A 6,209-nucleotide genomic window follows, 5' to 3' on the forward strand; every position below is an offset into this window, starting at 1 on the left:
TGGATTCTCCTTTTTGAATTTTGACATATACAATTGGCTTTCATATTTTTTAAAAATGATCAGATTAACTATATGTTTACTTTTTTGTTTTTAAAAGTTAATTTTATCTATCAGTTTGTTTTTTCTTTCAGTTTTATTCTCTTCGGTAATTTTTTGAATTCTCTTCTGTTGGTTAACTGGACTTTTTTTATTTGTTGATTTTCGAGGTTTTTTTTTAATTTTTGGTTGTGTGCCCAGACCCATTTCATTGATTCATTCTTTCTCTCTCTTATTGATGAAATCATTTAGTGATATAAATTCCTCCTCCTGCCCAAATTGCTTTAGTTATATCCCATAAGCTTTGATATGTTGCCTCAATATTTTCAATTTATTTGATCTTTTCCAATCATTTCAATAATTTGATCTTTGATCCTTCAGTTTGAAATACTAAACTTATTTAGTCTCTGATTACTTTTCAATTTTTTTCTTCAAAGGTACTTAAATGAATATAATTTTTATTGCATTTTGACTAGTAAATAATGCTTACTATTTCTGCTTTTCCACTTTTTTGGTGATGTCTTTTTACTGCAATACATGTAAATTTTTATAAAGAGGATATCCATTGAAGGAAGTTATATAAGTTCCTTTCTTTTTCCATTAAGTAATTACAGCCAATTAAAAAAAAAGTTTTGTTCAGTCTTAACTTTTTTCTTATTTATTATTTGATTAGATTTGTCAGGTCTGTGAGGTTTTCATAGAAATTTCTCCATTATTTACTTGTTTGATTGTTTTTTTTTTTTTCATTTGGATTCCCAAGTTATCTTGTGTCAGATTTTTGCTTTGTTTTGTTTTTGGTAGTAGCTATCTTATATTTTTATCTTCATGTTCAACTTTTTCTGTCTTGGGTCTGGATGGAGGCCTACCATCTCTTTCAATCTCTGGCTTTAGTCTTAATATCCTGTGGTTCAGGATCTGGATATCCTATTTCTCCTTCTCTTTGCCTGACTCTCATTTGATTGTTGCTTCTTTCCTCTACTGTGACCCAAGAGAGTCCAGCAAAATAGTGGAGGTCAAATTTGTCACTGTCTAGTTGCTGAGTTGGTGTTAACTCCCTTAGTGACTTCAAATGGTCTGAGGAATCAGGCTGCATTCCCCACCCCACCCCCACTCTTTCCCAGGTAATGATCTATCCAGGTTGGTTCTGTCTTGAATTTGTAATCTTAAAGGCTGATATTGGCTGATTGTGAGAGTGGGCTTCTCTTTACTGAAACTGACCTACTTAGGGTGACACTTTCCCTTTTTACTTTTTTTTTCCCTCTTGCATTTTGAGAGTTTTATTCTTGAAATCTTCCTATCTTTCTTGAGCCATCTAGAATTTTGGTCTTTGGCATCCTGTATATCCTTCTTGACTCTTTGAAATGTGCTTTTCCAAAATATAATGTGTACTCTTGACAGAGAGGGGATGGACTTAGGATTCAGAATGAAATATATATTTATTTTAAACATGACCAATGAGAGAATTTTGTTTGACTTTGACTTTTTTCTTTGCTTCTTCTTAACTTCCTTCCTCCTTTTTCTTCCTTCCTTTCTTCTTATCTTCCTTTCTTTTCCAATGAAGAATGGTAGGGAAAGAAAAAAGACTTGTGTTAATTAAAAACAGCTTTAAAAGTGTAGAAAAATTTAATTTTTAATCTATGTATGCTTTTCTTCTCTAGGGCTCTAGGTCTGTTTCTTCTTTGGTCAAATGAGACCATTGGGTTAGATACCCCTCGGCTCCCTTTTGGTCCTAAGTCTCTTGACCACTATTTTTCAATGACTTCCACTTGGTGGTCATTTTCCTGCTGGATCTTGTGAATCCTTATCACTGATCTATGGCACAGGTGAAGGTTCTTTTTGAGAGGATACACCTTCACCATTTATGATCTGAACCTTCCATACCTATCACATAGGTGAGGTCTGTAACCCTTCTTACCTTCCTTATCCATTATCTTCCATGCTTAGATTGTTCTCCCTGCTCATCTCTATCTTTTAGCTTCCATAAAATCCCAGCTAAAGTGCTACTGTATATAGGAAGCTTTTGTTGTATATGTAGTTGTTTGCATGTTGTCTCCTTCATTAGACTGTAAATTTCTGGAGGTCAGGGATTGTCTTCTACCTTTTTTTTTGTATCCCCAGAGCTTATCACTGAGTCTGATAAAAGGTATGTGTTTGATAAATATTTATTGATTGACTGTGTCAAATTCTTCAATTCTCTAACTTTCCAACCCTGGTTAAGATTCCCCTTTGAATCTTCCTTTAGTGCATCATTTTCCTCCAATAGGATCATATAATTTTAGTAGGATCCTTAGACACCATAGAATGCAACATTTTACATATTTTTTACATATAGGGAAATTATGTCTGAGGTTAAATGATTCTCCCATGGTTGCTTAGGCATTATGTAGCAGAACCTACGTCTTCTGACTGTAGATCCAATGCTTTCCCCAGAATGATTCTCTTTGATGCTTCCTCCGATCCAAACAGTCAAAATCTTTGATAAAAATAGGGAAGCTCTTATTTGACAAACTTAAAGTATTATATAAACATACATGATCATCATCATCACAAGAATAAAAAATATTAAATGCAAATTATAACCATTGAGGATAGCTGGGAAGTGCCATAGTTTGAACTTGAAGTCAGGAAGATTTAAGTTTGAATCCAGCTTCAGAGGTTTACTTATTGTGTGAATCTGGGCAGATCATTTAACTTCTCATTAACCAAAATTCTAGATGGTCCAAGAAAGAAAGGAAGGAAGATTTCAAGAATAAAATTCTCAAAATGCAAGAGAAGAGAGGTAGGGAGAGGGTCATACTAAGAAAGTCAGTTTCAGTAATGAGAAGCCCACCCTCATCAAAGGCAAATAATGAGAAATCCACTCTCACAAACTGCCTCAGTTTCCCTATCTGTAAAAATAGGAACAATAGTAACAACACCTATCTCATAATATAGTTGTGATAATCAAAGTAGTTAATAAATGTGAAGCTCTATGCAAACATTAAATTTTATATAAATGTTAGCTAATTATTATTATCAGCATCATTATGGACCTGAAGTCAGGAAGACCTGAATTCAATTTCAGCCTCAGATACTTACTAGCTGTAAAACCCTGGACAAATAATTTTATCTCTTTCTACCTCAGTTTTCACATCAATAAAATGGGGAAATAATGTCACCTATCTCCCAGAATGACTGTGAAGATAAAATGAGATAACTGTTGTTTTACAAACCTTTATGTTGACACTTCATTTTCCAATTGCATGCCACTCTTTAAAGCATTATATAGGGGCAGCTGGGTGGCACAGTGGATAGAGCACCTGGAGTCAGGAGGACCCGAGTTCAAATCCAGCCTCAGACACTTAATAATTACCTAGCTGTGTGACCTTGGGCAAGTCACTTAATCCCGCTGCTGTATTTATTGTCTATTATTATTATTCTTATTCTTAGTATTATCATTACATTATGGAGAAAACAAGTGGCACTGGTAGAAACCAACACAAATTTAGTTCATTCTTGACAGGTTATTTGAAATCTCATACTTTATACTTGTTGGAAGTCAGAACTCAGGTCCTCATTGCCAACCTTTAGATGGGGGTGGGGGTCGAGGTATCATTTTACTTTTTCACCTCTTCTTGATTATTCAGAATGTAGCATACACTAGACACCTAATAATGCTTATTGCTATTATCTGTTGACAGTTTGTCAAAACCCTAAAATTTCATAATTGCTCTCAGTTGTTGCTTGGAGGAAGGTTTTCAGGAGCAATTGAACTTGCTATTTAATCCACTTCTTGCCTCGTCCCTTTTCTTTCTCCACCTGAGTCTTGCCTCTTGTCTTTTCATTTGTGAGGGGCAGAGAGGTTGTCTCAGGCTCTCACAATGAAGGGGGAGATTATTAGGATAAAAAGTCTTGACTACTTGGGGTAGGTGTAGAGGTGATATGAACCTGACTAGATAAGAGATGAGTCCTTGTCAGGGAACAGACATCCAAGTATCTGGAAAGGGAATAAAAGGCAAGTCTCTGGACTTGGGGATGAATACGCAGTACTTGGGGATTTTTGATCAAGGAAATTTTTGATTTGGAGCTTAAGAAATAATGGATTTTTTTTTAAAAAACACCTCTTTCCTGGGCTTCTAAACGATTAAGTTGCTAGAACAGTCACTGTCAGCTCTCTTTTAACACAATGAAAGTTTAAAATTGATTTCATTGTTTTTAATTCAGTGTCTATTGGCTCTATAACAGTTTTTCAGTAACTTAATTGTTTTTGTCCTCAGTGATTTTGAACTCAAATGTCATAAAATGAACTTTATTGTTTTTCATGCTTTCTCTGCCCTTGGGCAGTTACTGGTGACAATTTATAGGCAGAATTGTCAGCAGAGTAAGTGCAAAAGGCATCTGGGAAGCTGAGATTCACATCACTAAGTTCTGTGCTATAGGTTCGGGGTGGGGTGGGGTGATGTACTTGAACTTTTTCTTTACAAACAATTTTAATAAGTTTGGGGAAGAGTGAATGTGGAGGGGTGGGTGTGGTCCCAGACCACAGGAAAGAAAAGAATCAGAAACGGACCCAGGGATAGTCACATAAAATGGTGGCCAATCTAGTGGCAAAACAGAAGTAGAAATTATAAAAAGTAGCAGAATATCTCAAGACCAGTGACCCAGTGTCATCCAGTAAGGTACAGCTAGCACTATACATATTGTTTTTATCCTTTTGTGAGGACTCAGGGCAAAAATGAATACTCATAAAACATTTGTGGCAGTGGATAAGTTGTTCTCTTGGAGCCAGGAAAACTGAGTTCAGATCTAGTCACAGACGTGTGACCCTGAGCAATTCATTTAACCTTTGCCTCACTTTCCTCAACTGTTAAATGGGAATAAGAATAGCTCCTACCTCATAGAGTGTTATAAGAATCAAATGAGATAATCTTTGTCATGTGCTTAGCGTATATGAGGCACTTAATAAGAGCTTCTTTCCTTTCTTCATAAAAGGGACCTTTCATCATTGAGGAAGTTCAGGATTCTCTTAAGAAGGGAGGGAAGGTGTGATGTTCTCCTAAGTGATTTGGTTGTCCTTGGGCATGTCATTCCTCAGTTTCCTGTTTTGTAAAATGATGGAATTGAATGAAGTCTCTTCCAGTTCTGACTTGTTAGGATCATGTAATTAGACTGACCTTCCCCCAATACACAAGTGTCTCTGTCCTCATCCAGCCTTTCCCATGCTGCTGTCCCCCCTCCTTCCCCTCCAGCCGAAGTCCTAACGAGCCCATATTTTACACTCTGACTTGTCTCCCAGGCAGGAGCTTCTTCTCCCAGCCAAGAATTTACGATGCCTGTGGCTGACTCTGGGAGCAAGTGGGCAGGTGATTATCCTCCTCTAACAAAAGCCAACGGTGTTGAGGGGCTGGGGAGGGAGGAAGGAGCCATAGGGGGTGTGAATCCCTCAGGACCCTAGTTAGGCTAGTCCTGATTGTCTTCACAGCAGTCCAGACTCCCGGATTTAGCACTTTGCATGGACCAGCTGCTGGGGTGGGGTAGTGGGAGAAGCTGAGCTCCTGGAGCCAAATTCAATCGGTCTCAGTAGATATTTATTAAGCACTTGCTGGTACAGAGAACTGGAGGAGATAGAAAGTCTAAACAAGGTCTCTCCCCCATTAAGCTTGTGATCTAGTGGAGAATAAGACACCCACAGATAATTATAATAGATAATATTACATAAACAGTATGTCGGAGGGTGCAAACAAATTATGTGATTGAGGGTGGGAAAGGCAGGGACAGGTCATTAACAGTTAGGGGAGGGGAAGCAAAAGCTTCCTGGAAGAATTGCTGTTTCTGTGGGTCAGGTTTTCAAATTCAGCCACAAACACTAGCTGTGTGACCTTAGGTAAGTCACTTTACTTTGTTTATCTTAGTTTCCTCATCTGTAAAATAAATTGGAGAAGGAAATAGTGAACCACTTTAGTATCTTTGCCAAGAAAACCCTGAAAGGGATCCCGAGTCAACCTCAGGATATCCAAAGCAACTGACTGGCCTGCTTTCATTCATCAATCATAGGGATGCCGAGAGTAAAGTCTGATCCAAATTGTAGAGGTTGGAGTTGATGACACTGAGTCATTTCCATTCATTTGATTTGTGGCAAGAAATAACATTTTACATTGAAGAAAAGGATCCCCTTTATGGGCTTGGGGGAACCT

The sequence above is a fragment of the Macrotis lagotis genome, chromosome 1 (genome assembly GCF_037893015.1).
Source record: "Macrotis lagotis isolate mMagLag1 chromosome 1, bilby.v1.9.chrom.fasta, whole genome shotgun sequence".
Taxonomy (NCBI): Eukaryota; Metazoa; Chordata; class Mammalia; order Peramelemorphia; family Peramelidae; genus Macrotis; species Macrotis lagotis.